Source organism: Balaenoptera physalus, assembly GCF_965194825.1.
Source record: "Balaenoptera physalus genome assembly, chromosome: 3".
NCBI lineage: Eukaryota > Metazoa > Chordata > Mammalia > Artiodactyla > Balaenopteridae > Balaenoptera > Balaenoptera physalus.
Window position 1 is genome coordinate 158,620,226 of NC_138890.1, and position 20,345 is coordinate 158,640,570.

Below are 20,345 nucleotides of genomic sequence, written 5' to 3' on the forward strand. Positions count from 1 at the left end.
GCATGTTTAGCAAGCATATGTACACATTCATATAGACAAATATATAGATATGTAACCTTTATGCATATCAATTAAAAATATGGATAACGGGGGCTTCCCTGGTGGCGCAGTGGTTGAGAATCTGCCTGCCAATGCAGGGGACACAGGTTCGAGCCCTGGTCCGGGAGGATCCCACATGCCACGGAGCAGCTGGGCCCGTGTGCCACAACTACTGAGCCTGCGCGTCTGGAGCCTGTGCTCCGCAACAAGAGAGGCCGTGACAGTGAGAGGCCCGCACACCGCGATGAAGGGTGGCCCCTACTCGCCACAACTAGAGAAAGCCCTCGCACAGAAACGAAGACCCAACACAGCCAAAAATAAATAAAATAAGTAAATAAATTTATTTTAAAAAAAAAATGTGGATAACAATCAGAATTTATATTTTGAAAAAATATATACAAACAAAATATAGTGTTAAACACATGAAAATGTTTATCAATGATTAAAGAAAGAAACAGAAAATGAGGAGATAAATGAATAAGCAAATGAACAAATGAAGAAAAGGACATTTCAATAATAAATGATAATAATGTGCCCTGATCCTATGAGAATAATTAACTGAGATCAGTCAATAATCAAGGTTTCTATTACAATTAGGATATTTCTATGTCTAGGAGAGAAAATATCAAATGTATATTAATTTTACATTGTCAAAGCCATTTCTATTAAAAACAGTACAGCAAAACTTTAATAATATTTTTCATTTTTTTTGACACATTCTAATTGAATGAATTAGATGTGTATTACACCAAAGTTGCTACTAATGTAGATTTTGTAACTCTTTTTATTAATTTATTATTACTTTGTGATTAAATACTTAACATAGACAATGACTTCCAAATTTATTGGTGCTTCCCAAAAACAAATGTGGGAAGTTTCCTGTCCTTTTTTTTTTTTTGAACTACTGGTCCATACACTTTAGTAAGGTTTCAAAAAGAGAAATAGAAAACAAAATTCTGGGATCAATTTAGTTTAAGATTCATATATATATGACATCTGCCCATACTGGAAAATATCATTTTGTAGGGAATATTCTAAACAGCTAGGGGAGTGGGGACAGGTAAAATAGCTCAGGTGTTAACCTTATGCGCCACTGTTTATTACAGACATAATAATTTAAAAGGAAAAGTTTTACCAGACTATTGTTAGAGGAAGAGGTAATCTGAGAACGGAAGTGATGTCCCTCACTGCTAATTATAGCAGTAACATTCTCGTCTACATGTTGAACTCTTCATTCATTCACACAATAAACAAATATATATTAAGCACTTTTATACAATATGAACTCAGGTTCTAGGCACTGGAGATACAACACCAAAAAAAAAAAAAATTTGCAAAATCCCTGCCCTCATAGAGTATGTCTTATGAAAGTTAACAAAATAGAAATATACTTTCTGAAAAACAAAAGTAAATTCTTTTTGAAAAGTAAATAATTTAAGTCAAATTATGGTATATAGCTGTATATAAAAAGAAAAAATATGTAAATCTTTTGTATTTGGTTAGTTTAAATGTGTCTCTTGAATCTAATCATTTGTGGAGGAAATAACTAAATAGGCTTGATTCTTAGGAAACAAGAACAGAGGTAAAAACATCCTGATTCCATTAAAGTTTCTCTATCCTATAAAACTCTTGTCTTAGGAATGGTATATTTCCTCCATAAATTCTCTGGTCCAGCTCTCTGTAATTCTAAGTTTCTTCCTATGGATATAGGTACACCATGTTGAAAAGGTTATGGTTCTGTAAAGAAACTCCACATTATTTAAGTTTGTTGATAATTTCTAAGCACTAAAACTTATTCTGGGAGTAAAGATTCTAACTGTTAGTTTTATATTAAATAATACTATGAAATACAAATTAATCAATATTTAATTAATTTTATGCCATTATTTTTACAGAGAGAGATGTAAAGCTAGGTAACCACATACAATGGAAGTGTGGCCAATAGACACTGAAGAGCAATTAACTAGGTTTTATCTTATTTACAGTCAACAACCAAGGAATAATTACATTGTTTAAAATCAACATCTCCCATCTATGCTTGCATAAAGGATTTATTTCAAAACTTGAAGATGAGAAACAGGAACTACACAGAGATTAAATTATTTAATTTAAAATCAGCAGTCTGTTATCTCCACTTTAAAATCATTTTCCATATTTAGCTTTAATCCAGCAATCTAAAATGATGTTTGAAAAATATTTTTATCCCATTTAATGTACTTAATAACTGAGCATAAATTATGAATGCAAATATAATTTGCATGTCATAAATCAGGTTTAGAAGCAGCTGCAAGACAGTAAGGGAGCACTTTTCACCATATACGTTATGGATTAACAGATCAAATCTAGGAGTGTGGAAGGAATGCATATAAAGTACTGAATTGTGATTGTACTCTAATCAGATATCAACATAAATACATATCTTTTAAAAGCTTCAGGCAATTTAAGTATATGGTGTCATTTAACTCATTTAGAAATACACATACTAACAGATGCACATACGTCCCTCACTTTGCAATTAAAATATAAATATATGTGATAATCTTTTGCTTTTTAAAAGAGAGTACTGCCATCTTGCATGCTTTCGTAAAGCTCTGTGTTCATGCTTTAATAGTACTGTACTTAGGAGTGAAGATAGGCTGCTTTGTCTTCAATATTTAATTGTTTATTGAACAAGGTGGCAAAACTTTATTGCTTAGAAGGGTTTACAGAGAAAGGTTTGCCGAAGTCATTTGGAAGCTCTTAAACGAGAATGAACTTCACTCTTCAGATTAGCACAATTGAATTTCCTCTATTAATAAAAACTCCATTTCTATAAAATAAATAAATAACACATGTACTTGAATCTATAGAAATCAAATTAATTAGGACACTCTAATATCTATTCAATAGCTCTTTTTTAGAAATATTTCATACTTAGTAGTTTTAATACTGTTTTACTATTTTGGAGCTTAATTATAGGAGCTTGTAGTAAACTACAAAATAAAGTTTCTCTCTAATTTGGTTAAGTATCCATCACAAATCGAAAATCATTACATCTAAAAAATATTTACTTTAATATTCATCATCATGTTTGAATCATATGATTCAAAATCATATTCAATTGATCCTGGTTCCTAATAAGTGCTTCACAAGCATTGAGGAAAGTTAATACAAAATGGCCATTACGTGATACCCTCACATCTTTCTTAATTTAATGGATACATAAATTAAGCATTTAACTAATAGGTCAATTTCCAAGGATATATTTTGGAATAGGATTCTAGTTTCTGAGTTTCCTCTGAGATGGATTCTCTAACACAGATGAGCAAATTAGTTCATGTGCCCTGTAGTCTCATAAGTTATTAGTTTGATATTTTGCTACTGTTATGATGAACAATGAATTAGATAGTAGGCTGTGTTATGAAACAAACACATATTACAACTTTTCATATATATTTTTATAAAGATATACCTTGTTGGTTTTTTCCCCCTTTTTAAGCCCAGTTTTCTCCTATAGGTATCATAAACTTAATTTCCATTAAATATTCCCATATTTTACCCAACAAAATTGGATTTTCATTAAAAATGTTTTGTGATATTTTAAAAAAATATGTGTTTTGCTATAACTACAGAAGTTATACAAATTTTTATTAAAAGATGCAATTATTACTTGGTCCTTCTATTGTTTCCCTTACTTCTCAATGCCTTAGGAAACCAGTATTAACTTTCTGGTATCTATCCTCTATACATCTGTAGAAACATACATAGATATTCTTGTATAACTTGACTAAGTTGCATATAACATATAACATGCAGCAATTTATTTCTCTGAATATTTCATTTATCCCTCCAGATCAGTTTTTAGTATTTATTTTTTATCAGTGTACCAAACATCATGTTATTTTTATTAGCTTCAGTCTATCCATATGTAGATACAATGCATATTTATGCAAAATATTGCCATTGAATGGAGCAGTTAATTTACATGTTCTAGCCACTAAAATAACATTTTAATAAATATATTTATATATATGCCTATAAGCATTGAGACTTTTATTTCTATAGCCTAGATTACTAAATGCGGTATTGCTGAGTCAATGAGTGTGAATCGGTAATTTTGATATATAGTGCAGATTTATTTTCAAAAACAGTGTAGCCGTTTAGACTCCATTCAGTGATGCCCATTTCCCTACATATTTGTGCACCATAGTTAATACTCGAATCTTTAACCAATACAATGTTTGGAAGAAGAAAACTTGTGATTTTAATTTATATAGTCTTAATTAAGAGTGATGTGAACTATAATATCACTCATTATCTTCATGAATTACGATACTTGCCTTGAAATTTATTATCAATTAATAAAAAGAAAAAATTGCACCAGTTGTAACAGACAAGGAAGACTTTATTCAATAGAAAAGACAGATTGAATTCAATTTTGCTGAAACAAAAGGCAGGGGACTTTTCAGTGCTGGAGTGAGCTAATTGAAAAGTATTGGAGGACATTTCTAAGGAGGTTGGTCCATGTGGTTACATCATCTATGTTTACTCATTGGTGCTTATTGAAGTTAGCCTCCTACCCTCCCACAGAGACTGGGAAGTCAGGCCTCTATCTTTCTTGATGATTGCATTTCAAAGAAATGGCTCCCAGGTCTTTGAGAAGAAAAAAAAAATATTTGCTGGGTTGTAAAACTGGCAAGAGGCTGAGAGAAGATTTATATCTCAAAGGGGTAGAGAAATAATTTACAGGTGCATGTTTTCTAAAGTAAATGCTCTCAGAAAAGGGAGGTCAGGGAGTGGATAGTCAGGAAGAAGCCTGTCTAAAGTTTAGTCAAGCTGAGGAGAACCTTAAGGCCATCTTGATTTCTACAAACAAAGTAACTTGTGCCTGTGGCTACCTCCTCCAGAGACAATTTACTTGCCTAACCCTCTCCCCTCAACTACCACCTGCATGAGAAATTTGTAGCTTTTAATCCTTGCCCTCCTTCTGCATTTTGCTGAGATTATCTATCGATCCATCATCTATCTATCTATCTACCTACCTATAGCTCTATCATCTATCAATCATCTATTTAACTTATTCTCTCATAAGAATTTAATTCTGGACTATTATGTATTTACTAGGAATATAACTCATCTAGCTCAATAATTTTTAAATAACACATTACTATTAACTAAAATGTATGTTTATAAATATATTACAAAATGTGTTTGCTATATTTTCTTCTTTTTATTTTCCATTAGAAAAAAAAAACAACCAACAACTGTGTTCTGATTCTATAACTCTTTGTACTTTCTCTAGAATCGTCCAAAGGCACCCAGGAGGCAAACCTCTGACTTTTCACATGTTTGATACTATCTTACTTTTTATGTTAAAAATGGAACTGTAACAGTTGGCAGTATTTAGCGTTCTTGAACAACAGATACCTTCTCTCCATCACCCACAGGGTTTTATTCCAATGCCCTTCAATTTCTACTGTGCAGATGAGAAGTTCTATGGTTGGCAGATTTTCTCTTCCTTTTAAGGGAAATTTTCCTTCTATTCTGAAGATTATAAGATTTTCTCTTTTTTTTTTCTGAATTGAGGTTTTGTATCAGGGTATTATGAATTGTATGTGATTTTTAAATTAATCCTGTCTGGGACTTGATAAGCACTTTAAATCTCCAGGCTCAGAGAAAATGCATCTCTTATTTGGTTCTCCTTTTCTTTAATTCTTTTTTCTTTCTGGAGCTCTTTCCTCCATCCCCTGTTATTACATTGGCTTTGTGGTACAAGTCTCTTAGAATTTCCTTATGGCTTTCCATTCCTTTTTATATTTCTTCAACATTAAGTGCTATTTCTTTTCTCTGACTCTGCAGAACATCATTTAGCTTTTAGCTGTGATTATCCTATATTTTCATTTAAAGGTACTTTAAATTCAAAGTTTATTAAGACTAGATATCACATTTACATACTTGGTCCATTTCTTCCAGGTAAAAATGGCAGCCGCCTCCTAACCCCCAGGAATGTAGACAGTTTAGTTCACCATCTTAGCACCCGGCCAGCAAGATCAGGAAAGTCTCCCAGAGTCCCTAGTGTAACCAACTGCTGTTCCACAGGTGGCAGTTCTCACCCCCGCTGTCCTTAGAAAGCATGAGATTGTTCTTTATACCTTCAGAAAAATCCCCTCCTCTCCTTCTGATTTTCAATCCTTATCTGGTTCCAGGGAGAACACTGGTATATACCTTTTATATTCTGCCACATTTCCCACCAATAGAAGAAAAGGGAGTCACCAATATCTCACTCCATCCTTTACCTTCTGGAAACCAGATTACCATTTTAATATTGGAAATGTTTACTGGAGTGGGGTTGGGAGGATTTTTCTTGACTAATGTTGGAATTTTCTTGTAAAGCAAGGCAAATAGAGTGGTCAGCTTTTTGTCATACGGGTTCTGTTAGTACTATAAATGGATGTGTGATAGTTTTCAAACAACTTAGTATAAATGCAATAGGGGTATTTCTAATACTCAGGGTTATATTAGATCTTTAGTTTAAACCACGACAATTTTAAGCTGGAACAAGACATTAAACAGCAAGGTTTTCTCTAACAGCTCCTGTCCTGTATATCTCAGCATCTTGCTCAAAAACACAAATTGTGCACAAAAAGGCAACTCATTCAGATTTGTCATTACCTTATTCTCTTTCTCTTTTCCCAAAAAATCCAATCTGTCGAGCCTAACTAATAATATAGAGTAGAAAAGAGATACAGATACAGACATAGATATGAAGCTTCATTTTTCATCAAACAAGGTATGGTGATACTGTTTTTTTGTTTGTTTGTTTTTTAACATCTTTATTGGAGTATAATTGCTTTACAATGGTGTGTTAGTTTCTGCTTTGGAACAAAGTGAATCAGCTATACATATACATATATCCCCATATCTCTTCCCTCTTGCGTCTCCCTCCCTCCCACCCTCCCTATCCCACCCCTCTTTTGAAGAGTCATCTGGTGAACTACAGTTATATAAAATGCATTCAACATTAATAGCTGTATATTTATATTCACATATAATTTTTAAAATTGTCATAGATATTTTTTCACTTCCCTATTAACCAATAGATTTTTCCTAATCCTTCCCATCCTCAAGTCAAGACAAGTAAGGTTCCTACAGGAGATGTAAGGAGGCATATTTGTATGTGTTGTCAATGAACCAGAGCATGGATCTGGCTTTTATCCAACAATCAAACATTTTAATTATGGAATCCAAGGAGACCGTCTTATTGCACAATAAAATCTGAAATTACCCAGAGTCATAATTAAGTATAACTTACACATAACACTCTGTGTACCATCTAGAATGCATTTAGTTGAATATTGAGTATTCTACCCACTCAACTAAACATTCAAACTAAACATTCAAACATGCTAAACTATAGAGGCTGAACACAGGCAATAGCTATATCCTAGAGAAGGAACTGAGCATGGTTCTCTGGAAACCCATTACTAGTCATTATCTTGATAACAGTTTTTCTCAGAATATAACATTGTAAAGAATCTCTTTTTGTATTATTTTTTACTGAAGTGTAGTTGATGTACAATATCATGTTTAGTGTGTACAGCACAGTGATTCAGATATATATACATATGTTTATGTTCAGATTATTTTCCCTTATTACAAAATATTGAGTATAGTTCCCTGTGCTATCTAGTAGGTCCTTGTTGGTTATCTATTTTATATATAGTAGTGTGTATATGTTAATCCCAACCTCCTAATTTATCCCTCCCACCAGCCTCCTTTTGCTTTTGGTAACCATAAGTTTGTTTTCTCTGTCTGTGATTCTCTTTCTGCTAAGTAAATATGTTCATTTGTATCATTTTTTTAGATTCCACATATAAACAATATCATATGAATCTCAAACCCAAATTAATTTGTAAGTAATTTATTTTATATTTTATATAGTATGGTATACTTTATATAAAATATTATTTTATATTATAAATTGTTTTAATTCATAATTAACAAAACAATTATAATTGTTTTAATTTCATATTTATTAATATTATGCAAAATTTATATTTGGAAATATAAATTGCCATTTATATTATCAAATGTAAGCCTCTTTCTGAGTTAAACCAAAATAATGTCAGAACACCTAGTGGAATGTTAATAAAACCTATTATTTAGCTTCCTTTGGGCTGTAGGTGAAAGGCACCAAAACAACCAGACTTAACAGAAGGAAAATACTATTATAAGGACATAGGGATGTGTTACAGGATCCAATGGCAGGAATGTGGCTAAGTGTCTGAAAGGCGGAGCAAAACATTAGAGGTAGAACCAGACTGTTTTTCACTTGCACTACTGTCTGTACCTCTACTTCATTATTCTCTTGTAGGGAATTGACTTCATTTGTCTTCTGATCTACACAGTGAGAAAGATAACCTCTGGGACCAGTATAGGGCCTCCTCCACTGTAATGCTTGTTCAATCTTCAGACTTCTCTTGGGGGTCCAAATGGTTATTAAAACAAATTGAGGGACTTCCCTGGTGGCACAGTGGTTAAGAATCCGCCTGCCAATGCGGGGAACACAGGTCCGATCCCTGGTCCGGGAAGATCCCACATGTCGCGGAGCAACTAGGCCCGTGCGCCACAACTACTGAGCCTGCGTTCTAGAGCCCATGAGCCACAACTACTGCCGCCCGCGTGCCTAGAGCCGGTGCTCCACAACGAAGAGTGGACCCCGCTTACCGCACCTAGAGAAAGCTGGCGCGCAGCAATGAAGACCCAACGCAGCCAAAAATAAATAAATAAAATATAAATAAATTTATTTAAAAAAAGTTTAAAAACATATAAAACAAATTGTATTTTTGTTTTCTTTAATGTCTAATGAGTCACCAATGGACTTTCTAACTCACAGAGACAGCAAGGCAAAGCGTCCAGTACAAACTGCATTATGTCACGAATGTATCAGTATCACCAAATCCAAAATATATATAAACAGTGGTTTTGTTAGAACTGATTCAAATTATTTTCAAATGACTATGTCAAATATGTGGTCATATCAATTCAAATGTTGAAGTTAACCCTTGACTGCCAATCAGTGACTCACCACTCAATGTAAGAGCGAAAAAAGAAAAAAATCGTGTGATTTATTTGTTGAAAATGCTGTGTAGACAAACTTCTTCCTATGAGAGGATTTCTGTTATATTCATCATTCTTGACATTCTGCTTCACATTTCCCTTTTATTTCATGAAACAAGGATATTACTTTTGTTCCTCACCTTGACCATTTAACATTTCTGCAGAAGATGAAACCTGACTCGGCTTTTCCTTAGCCTTGTGTGTCTAGAATTTCATTTTATACTTTTAGGTTTATATAATAGAAGTGCTGCAAGGTAAAGAATGGTCCATCTACTTTAGGTGCCAACCAAGACGGATGGCTTGTCTTCGATGATATATACTTTTTCAAGCCAATTGAGTGTCTGATTAATTGAAGAGGGAAAATTATTGCAAAAATTGCTACTATGCCATTTATTCTCTTTCTGTTTTACGTGACTTGCCTTTGTGAGAATTATATTTTTGATTTAATTTCTATCTGTATTGTTTTGTCTGGAACATTGCATCTACGACATTTTGATTCTACAGAAATTGGGAAGTGATGTATAAGATAAAATCCAGGAAGAAATCACTTAGGCTACAAGAAATCAGTAACTATCAATGTTATATTATAAATCAAACTAAGAATATTTATATTGCCAAAATGGTATAAAACTGCTTTTTTTTTTTAAATTTATTTATTTTTATTTATTTTTGGGTGTGTTGGGCTTTCGTTTCTGTGCGAGGGCTTTCTCCAGTTGCGGCAAGCGGGGGCCACTCTTCATCGCGGTGCGCGGGCCTCTCACCGTCGCGGCCTCTCTTGTTGCGGAGCACAGGCTCCAGACGCGCAGGCTCAGTAGTTGTGGCCCACGGGCCTAGCTGCTCCACGGCATGTGGGATCCTCCCAGACCAGGGCACGAACCCGTGTCCCCTGCATTTGCAGGCGGACTCTCAACCACTGCGCCACCAGGGAAGCCCAAAGCTGCTTATTGATGTTACATAATAATTGATAATTAAAATTATAAAGGTAAAGATAAATGTATAAAGATAATTCCGAGTGTGTAATGCGTTTATCCCATGCATGCCTACGCATGTACACAATGTCATCTCCATGAGACAGCGCTTCCTTTTTCTCCTTTGCTTTGTCCTCAGAAGGCAGCCTCATACATCAACCAGTAATTAGTGAATACATGAAGGACCTGACAATCTTTTAATACCCTTTCCAAAGTTTTCAGCTATAGCAAAAGAAAAAACCAACAAATTAAAAGAATAAAAGTTTTTCACAACTGAAAATCGACTTTGAAACTAAGATTGAGATTTTAAAAAACAAAATTTTCCCTCTAATTCAGTTTGATATGGGGTTTATATAACTCCATATAATACTACTTTATTCATTCAACAGATGTTTAGTGTGCATCACTTAAGTGTTCAACAAACTTCTAAGTAGTTTTATTGTTAATTCTCATAATACTCTGAAATCGTTTTTGATTTTCATTCTTTAACATTAAGGAATAAGGCTCAGCATATCTTTTCCAAAGCTTCACTGAATTCATCAATTACTTGCAAAGAATTGTGTAATTAAAATATTGAGAAAATGCATGTATAGCCTTCCTACAATGTAGCTATTCATGCACATTGAATTCTGACATTGAGTTAGGAACAGAGCACAAATATATACCACTTGCAAATCTTCACTTATTTTATAAATTTTGGTAAAAGCTATTATTCATGTAACCGTGACCAAAGATTTTTTTTCCAGGAAAAATAATTTATTTTTTCAATTTTTAAAACAATGGTCATGAGAGGTCGTGAGAGGTATAAAATACGTATCCTTTTCTCCATTATTATTCAAGTAGAGAAATATTTATCCACTTATAAAATATTCTCCACTGCCTCTCCCCTCTCCCATTTTGAGTGAGGACTAATTGATATTTTGGTGGCTTTATTCCATGACCTTGTAAGATATTTCTCAATGCATGCTATTTCAGTCTCAATAGTAGACTTAAAATTTAATGAATCATTTTTTTTCTCTGTTTAGCTTTAATTGTACTTCCTTCCATTCATTTCGTTTTTCATTTCTCCTTTCCCTTTTTTCTCCTTTGCCTTTATTCTTTTCATCTTATTTTTCTATTCTCCCTCAATTCTCTTTCTCCTGGCCTTTAATTTTTTTTTTTATTCCTTGTTTCTTTCTTTTCTGTTTTTCATTACTTAAGCAGATCCTTAAATAGAATGTGCTTAAGTTATAGCAGGCAGACACTAAGTTGTCTCTCAATCATTCCCACCTCCTGAAACACACCTTTTGTGGAATCCTCTCCTTGTGAATGTGGACTGCGTTGGGACTTGTTTCTAACCAATAAACTATGGCAAACGTTTTGAAATGTAATTTTCATGGTTAGGTTACATAAGACTGTGACTTACACTTGCTAGCAGACGCTCTCTACTGCCTATTTGGCTTTCATGCATTAACGAGGCAAGCTGCCTTGCTGTAGGGGGCTCATGTAGTAAGGGATTGATGGCAGCCTTTAGCTAAAAGCAGGTGGAAACTGGGGCCCTCAGTCCAATATCCCTTGAGAAACTCAATTGTGCTAAAAAGCTTTAGAAGTAGATCCATACCCAGTTCAGACTGAAAATGAGACTGCGTGTTTTGATTAGAGCATGTAAGAGGACCCAGTTAATCTGTGCTTAAATTCCCCACCCAAAGAAATTGTGAGGTAATAAATATCTATTGTTTTATCCTAAGTTTTGCAGCAATTTTTAAACAGCAACAAATAATAAATATATATGTTTTCCTGTGCTACTTGCTAAATTTTTTTCTCCTGTCATCTTTTTAAAAGATAAACAGTCCTTCAAAGACATATTTTAAAATATGTCCTATAGAAGCAAAGAGAGGAAGTTCGTTGCTCTGTCATGCTCAAGTTTTAAGTTTTTAATTTTTTGTACTCAACATTAGTTTGAACATCAACTTTGTAACCATTAAAAATGTAGTCAGTAGCTCAGTTTATATATTAAAACATTTATGAAAGTAGCAATGGCTTTTACTTTGAATGGCAGAATATATAAAATAATATTAGGTATGTTTGCCATGACATATTGAATTTTTAAATTTTTCCTTTGGTACCATGCCCTGAGTGAAAATATTGAAAACTTATTGGAATTAGCAATTTTTTTTTTTTTTTGAAGTATATAACCACCAGAGCTGAGACTTGTGTGAGACAAATGAGGTGCTTTAGGGCATAACATCTAAGGAGACACTTGCTCTAAGCATCATGCAAGTGTTGACTCTGCATAAGCACATTTGAGTGAGATGATCTTTTTCTATTATAGAGTCTATAATTAACTTCCATTGCTTCAGCATTTGTACATGTATCAGAAATCATGAAAAAAAAAACAGTGCATTTAATTTAGAAGAAGTATTTATTTAGTAAAATACAGACTCACTCACAAAGCAATATATAAATACATCTTTTGTGGATGCACATTTTAAATGTAGTCTTGGGGCATAATCTTCTTAAAAATAGCCAGTAACTTTTAAGTCGATGTTAATGGCTCTTCAACAAATGCTTAATTTCAATTTTCCATGTTACATTATTATCAAACCCATGGCATATACTGGACAAATATTTTGTGCAAGTTTTTTATTCATCACCACCTTGCTTAATAAATAGAAATTTAATACTTAATTTTTCACTGGACATGCACATGCTTAACTTATTAAATGGCAAATGGCTTATTATAATTTTTAAAATGTGGAACCAAGCAATAAAACACATACAAATTTCACACTTTGCCCACTGACTACTCCAGTGAGCACCTTGGCTGCTTAATTTACCTGGAAGTTGTTGCGTGGGTTGCAGGATCTGTCTGTAGGAGCATCAGATATCTGCTCACCATCATTGGAGACAGAGAGAGTACCTATCCGAGTGTATTTTGTTTTATCAGCATGTGTCCTCCATGCTGTCCTTTAAAGCCCAGAGCATTTAGAAAGGGTCAGGAAAAGGAGATGTGGGTTAGCATGGGTCCTCATTCACATTCAGCCATGTGTTAAGGTGAGAACTCTTCCTGATACGTTTGTCTCACGGGCTACTAGACAAGCCCATGTAGAACCTGGAAGTACAAAGTTCATTTGTTCATAGGAGATGCAAACCATTCTAGATTGTTTTATTGCAATTATTACCAATAATCCTTTGTTTAAAAACCTGGTTCAAATATGCTAAATCAGACAGGACACCATGACAACAGGCAGAAACAAAGATAGACCCAGTCACACAAAATGTACTTTATGATGTTCATGAAAGTGAGTCTTATCATGCCTATTTTACAAGTAAAGCAAGTATCTTAGAGAAGCCACACATCCATCAGATAATTAGTAATAGAGCTAAGAATTGAACTTAGATTATCTAGGTCCCGAACCCACATTTTTTTTTAACATTACACTGTTCCATAAAAAATGGAAAACTCTTTAGGAGATGAAAGTTTATTACTTACTAGTTTTCTTTAACTGTAATTTCCTTGTCTATAATATCATGTTTTCATAACTTTTCACTGATATGCATTTAAAATTATGATATACAGCATATGTAGCATATGTAATGTGTTTTGTGACTATTTTTTTCCATGATGAAATGTATAATAATCAAAATTATGTCCTTTAGGAATTAATGAGATGTAATCAACATATTTTTTTCTTTTTCTTTTGGATTTAGGATAATCATATACACTAAATTCATACTTTAAAAGGTATAGAAAAAACTATTCTTCATCACCTCAATATAATAGAATAAATTGTAGTAATTTACCATCCAAATTAAGTTGACTCTACTTTAGTTCATAGGAAATGAAAGAAAAATAAATAGAAAAAAACTAAAATTATTAAAAATAATGTTCTAAGTAAAATTTTATAACATCAGAGATTACCACATAGTTTCAACAAGTCATAACTTCTACTAACTTTGAACCTAAAACCTGTTGAAGGTAATATGTGAAGCTAACATATCACATAACAGTCCTGGGGCCTAAAATGTCTCCTAAACCCAACTTATTATTATACTTACATTACTTTTCGGTTGTTTACATGTTTTAGTTGGAATGCCTGAATTTCTATGGGTGGTGAAAAACATATGAATTTTAAGTACAGATAAATATTTATACATATTGCAAATGTGTAAATATTTGTCTATAGGTATGGAAATATTTGTCTATAAGTATGGATATAATAGATACCACATTCATATGTGCGATTACTTTTTTGCTGATTATTTTAAATAACAAAAGTTTGGGAACTTTGAAGTGAAAATATTTAGATAATTTTTTTCTGTAATTTGTGCTTTGTAGCATCCTTGGAGATACACTCAAAGATCTTGTTAACTCATCTAAAGAGATTTGAACAATGTTTGTACATTTATTTTGCTGTAATTTTGGCTTACCCTGGTCTCTTTAGTAATGACCTCTACAGCTACCTTCCCCTCTGCTCTTTGGAAAGCAAAGTTATTTACTCTTCAAAAGTAGGACAGGAAAACACACACTTTGAGATTGGGGTAAATGTTAAATAATCCATCCAGAATTATGTATATTAAGATTAAAACCACAAAGAGTTAAGATATCATGGAGTAATAGTGAATATGTATATCATATTTAAGAAAAAAGATATTCTACATAAGTGAATTTTCAGATAACATGAAATTATCCTTTCAAGTGCTGAAATCTGACTAAAGAAAATATGGCTAGAAGATTTCTAAAATGCTTTATACCACCCTACTTCTCTTTCAGCCGAGTCAGGTGATTTCTGTCTTGTCATTTGTGTAACTCAGCATTTTGCAAGGAGGAAGAGTTAGATACTCATTTGAACACTGTCTACATTGTTTCATTTATTTGATTCATTTTTCCCATCCTTCTGGCTGACACAGGTTCAGTAGCTAAGCCAGGTGGTGGAGCCAACAAATCTTCAGTACAATGTAAATGTAAATGTTGGCAAAATCAACAAAGCTCAAATCTTAAATGTCATACCCGTATTTTCATTGACCTGATTTGCTTTATTCAATTAAATGAGAAGTCACTTGGCTTGTGCATTACTGGTATCTGTGATCATCTCTTATTTTTAGTTATAATATATAAAATATCCTCTGCTTGGGACTTCCCTGGTGGTGCAGTGGTTAAGAATCCGCCTGCCAATGCAGGGAACACGGGTTCGAACCCTGGTCCGGGAAGATCCCACATGCTGCGGAGCAATTAAGCCCGTGAGCCACAACTACTGAGCCCCCGTGCCACAACTACTGAAGCCCTTGTGCCTAGAGCCCGTGCCCCACAACAAGAGAAGCCACCACAATGAGAAGCCTGCGCACCACAACGAAGAGTAAGTAGCCCCCGCTCACCACAACTAGAGAAAAGCCCACAGGCAGCAACGAAAACCCAATGCAGCCAAAATAAATAAATTAATTAATTAATTAAAAAAATAAAATATCCGTTCCTCTCAGTAAGGGCTATTGTACTGGTCTATCATTTGCTATTTGGCGATTAAGTCAATAAATAGTCCTTCTTATCTGTTTATAAGTGAAATACCTTGTTTTCCAGAGTTAAGTCTTCAAATTCCCACATTCCAACCATTAGAAGTGCAGTCTCTATTTCTGCAAGGTCATTCCTGTAAGTGTTAATATCCAACTAAACTGCTGTGCTGTTCACTCGTGTCCAGGGTAAGGGAGGGAATCCCTGTGTTGCGTTAGTTGGATATTTTATCAGAGCATCTGTCTGTCATGAAAGTCACTGGCCAAGGCAGAGCAACACCAGGTGTCTCTCGGAGAATCTCTAGGCGAAATGGTCCGTCCTGTCCTAGCCACCCCACCTTCCCAGGATATGTTCAGTGATGCAAGACTTCTACCGAACTAGCCAGGCCCTTCATAGCCCAGGACTTCTCCAGTAGAATGGGTTGAAGAAAGTTCTGGATTCTGCCATCTGAGTGGTTGGGTGACAGCAGAGACATAAGCTCAGCTGGAGCCAGTAGGCTTGCCACTGACAGTAATCCTGGCAGAGGAGTACAGGTCATTGTTTTAGGGAAGCAGAACAAACTTTGGCAGAGCTGTCTGGCAAGGTTCGATGGCTATGGGTGGGAAGCAGGTTTCAAAGTCTATTGTCCAAGTGGGGTTATTGGAATCAGTCTGCTACTTCAGCAGCCAGAACCAGGATTCAGATTAAGGGAACATAGAGACCCGAGTAAGATTATAAATATTGAAAATGGATTTCTTCACTTGAAATTCTGGCTGTATAAATAAGCTGCCCAATCTTGGGCAAGTAATTTTATCTCTTTTTGCCTCCTTTTTCTCATCTATAAATGGGCACACTGTTTGTAACTCACAGGATTATTGTGAGACAAATTATTGAGATAAAGTGTTACAACAGTGTCTGATACATCATAATTACTAAATAAATATAATAATTATTATTTGCTCAGATGCAGCACTCCTAGTGTTAATATTCATTTGCAGAATAAATGATTATTTCTCCTCTAGGTGAATGAATCATGTCAGCTACATGATGCATTTCAAATTGTAGTTCTTTCCTCAAGAGCATGGGTTGTAACTAGTGGATGTGCTATTGCTTCTTTTGACACCAATATTTGTTTATGCCAAAACAGATACCCCATTATATATAATATTAGTTCAAGACATTTTGAGCTGATAAACATATCATGGCTTTTTTTTGACTGTTTTTGTTCTCCTACACTTTAAACCTTTATTTGTATTTAAATTTAAGATACATTATGAGATTTCTCTTAACTATCCCCAGAATCTTTCCTTTAATGCCCTATTGTCCAAAGATTCTGCTTACACTTAACAAGATAAAGGGAATCATTCAAATGGCAGTCAGAAAGTGCAGTGTTGCTTTTTGAAATAATTCAATTTTAGAACACTGAAAGCTTAATACAACCTCAGTTTAAATGACTTAGTTAATGATTAAAAGCAAGGGATGTGGTCCAAACTCTCTATTCAATTCCAAGAATAGTTGTCATACTGAAGATCTGAAAAACAATGGAGAAAGACTTCTCCATATTTCATCATGACACAAGTTAATTTTAGGTATCGAATACATTTGCTATGTAGAATTTTTCTTTATCTTGGTGAAAGGAGCCAAATGGACAAAAAACTAGGGGTAGGGATTTCTCTTCATCTAAATTGGCCTTTCCTTGTCTTCAAAGAACTTCTACCAATTCTCACACCTTTTCTTACCAGCCTCATGAAATCTGATATGTATAGTTCTTTCTATAACTTTAATGGAAGCCACACAATGAAAGGGGTCTCAACATGGCTTTTCCATTACTCAACAACATGAATGAGTTTAAGCTAATTTTTAATTATTGAAATGAAGGGATAAAAACAAACGATCTAAGATGCTTACATTTGGAATATTTTTCAGACCCTGATTCCAAATCTTCTGACACCGATTTTAAATCTTTTAATACAGACCCCATACTTCCATGATTAAAAACTAATTGTACATATTGCTCTTCTCATGGCTAAATATTTTTGTATTTCTTCCATTTCCATAACATGATTGAGTTTACTAAAAAATAAAATATGAGTAAATTCTTAGTTTTAGTGTTTTTAAAATGTAGATGTTATTCAAGGAAGAGTTTTATCATGAGATACTGCTGCATATTAGGATTCAGAAGTTGGTGCACATTTCATAATGTCTAATTTTACTCTTTTACTGAGTTAAAGTAAAAAAAGATTCTTAAGGGATTCATTCATATTGGATTTCATACGATGCACTGTAAAATCTAAGTTTGGCTATTCATTTTGATTAAGACTTATTTTCAAAAAGCACCTGAAATTTAGCTCAAGAAATGAAAAACATAGATGCATATAAATTTAAAGGCTCACTTCTGAATTTTATTGTAATTTATCAGGTAAATTCACTTCTGAGCAGTGAGATGATAAAATCTATTTCCAGACTAAAAGACGCTTATTAGAGTATCCATGTAATTAATCTTACAGATCTATATGGACTTTTGTTTCTATATTGCATTTATATGGGTGTGCGATACATAACATGAAATGTGGATGAATAAGGATGTGTGTGTGTCTGACTTACTGAAAATGGTAACACAAAAAATAGTAAAAAAGAATACACGTAAACTTATATGTATGTTTAAATACTTGCTTTTTGTAGCTCATGCAGCTCAATATCAAAAAAACAAACAACCCAATCCAAAAATGGTCAGAAGACCTAAATAGACATTTCTCCAAAGAACATATACAGATTGCCAACATACACATGAAAGGATGCTCAACATCACTAATCATTAGAGAAAGGCAAATCAAAACTGCAATGAGGTATCACCTCACACCAGTCAGAATGGCCATCATCAAAAAATCTACAAACAATAAATGCTGGAGAGGGTGTGGAGAAAAGGGGACCCTCTTGCACTGTTGGTGGGAATGTAAATTGATACAGCCACTATGGAGAACAGTATGGAGGTTCCTTAAAAAACTAAAAGTAGAACTACCATATGACCCAGCAATCCCACTACTGGGCATATACGCTAAGAAAAACATAATTCAAAAAGAGTCATGTACCACAATGTTCATTGCAGCGCTATTTAGCCAGGACATGGAAGCAACCTAAGAGTCCATTGACAGATGAATGGATAAAGAAGATGTGGCACATATATACAATGGAATATTACTCAGCCATAAAAAGAAATGAAATCAAGTTATTTGTAGTGAGGTGGATGGACCTAGAGTCTGTCATACAGAGTAAAGTAAGTCAGAAAGAAAGAGAGAAACAAATACGGTGTGCTAACACATATATATGGAATCTAGAAAAAAAAAAAAAAGGTTCTGAAGAACCTAGGGGCAGGACAGGAATAAAGATGCAGATGTAGAGAATGGACTTGAGGACACGGGGAGGGGGAAGGGTAAGCTGGGACGAAATGAGAGTGGCATGGACTTATATATACTACCAAATGTAAAATAGACAGCTAGTGGGAAGCAGCCACATAGCACAGGGAGATCAGCTTGGTGCTTTGTGACCACCTAGAGGGGTGGGAACAAGATGCAAGAGGGAGGAGATATGGGGATATATGTACACATATAGCTGATTCACTTTGTTATACAACAGAAACCATTGTAAATCAATTATACTCCAATAAAGATGTTAAAAAAAAAAGAATTTCCATTGATCAACTGGAAATATACAAGGTATATCATAGTTATGGTAAGGCTTAGTTAGTGAGGTTAAACACATACAATTCCCAGAACCTTAAGTGGTATTATTTAGTTTCTCATCCTATATAAGGAGTCAGATCGCCACAGTTTTCATTTACTGCTTGAGGTGTTCACATCACATGAGAAATGTACAAATATTTTGTAAAGCAGTTTATAAAAATTCAGGTAACATAGACTTGAACCAACTAGTCAATTGTGAAAAATTCTTTTCTTTGTGAAATTTTTTTTTTCTCTAAGTTTTGATAAGTGGAGTTTCAGTTAGGGCAAGGATTTTCTCAAGGCCAGAAACTGAGTTTACCCAGAATATACACTGTTCTTTACAACTTTCGAATAGGGAAGAATTCTTAAAAGAGCAGAAAGTTTAAACTCTAAATGAAAAGAATAAAAAAAGAGAGAAACACATTTGGCCACAGTAAAAGAATAATATAAAGTGAAGATTCATTAAAATGATAAATTCCTCAATGTAAGAAAACACCATAAACAAATTTAAAAGTCAAATCATCTAGACATGGTTTCAGTATGAAACTTTTCTCCAATTTCATATAGATAATTATGTTAGTTGGCTAGAGCTTTCATAACAAAATACCACAGACTGGGTGGCTTAAACAACAGAAACTTTTTACTGTTCTGGAGGTTAGAAGCCCAATACCAAGGTGGTGGGGGCAGGTTTTGTTTCTTCTGAGACCTTCTCTCCTTGGCTTGCAGATGGCCACCATCGTGCTATGTCTTCATACGGTGTTTTCTCTGTATGTGCATTCCTATGTCCCTATGCATGCCCAAATTTCCTCTCCATATAGACACCAACTAGATTGAATTAGGACCCATCCTTGGGTCCTGATTCTAACTTAATTACCTCTTTAAAGACCCTATCTCCAAATATAGTAATAATCAGAAGTATTGGGGGTTAGGGCTTCAACATATGAATTTGGGGGGAAGGGGTACAAGTCAATCCATAACAGTAATATAAAATGATTCAGAGCATAGAAGTACATTTTATTTCAAAGTTTAAAGTAAACACTGAAAAAAATATCAAAT

General features: G+C 34.1%; 1 protein-coding gene and 1 long non-coding RNA gene across 4 annotated transcripts in view; one reads left to right on the plus strand and one right to left on the minus strand.

The window, feature by feature from the left end:
- Positions 1–20,345, plus strand: part of CDH12 (cadherin 12) — a 998,421-nt gene that overhangs the window by 503,420 nt on the left and 474,656 nt on the right. The window contains exon 1 of one of the 3 annotated variants that reach the window (XM_082453739.1): positions 5,045–7,930. The exons of the other annotated variants lie outside the window; for them this stretch is intronic. The gene's annotated coding sequence lies outside the window, so the exon portion shown is untranslated. Of the gene's footprint in view, positions 1–5,044; positions 7,931–20,345 lie in introns of those variants that run through there. 3 annotated transcript variants of the gene reach the window in all.
- Positions 1–20,345, minus strand: part of LOC309656873 — a 1,296,162-nt gene that overhangs the window by 121,394 nt on the left and 1,154,423 nt on the right. The gene's annotated exons all lie outside the window — the stretch shown is intronic.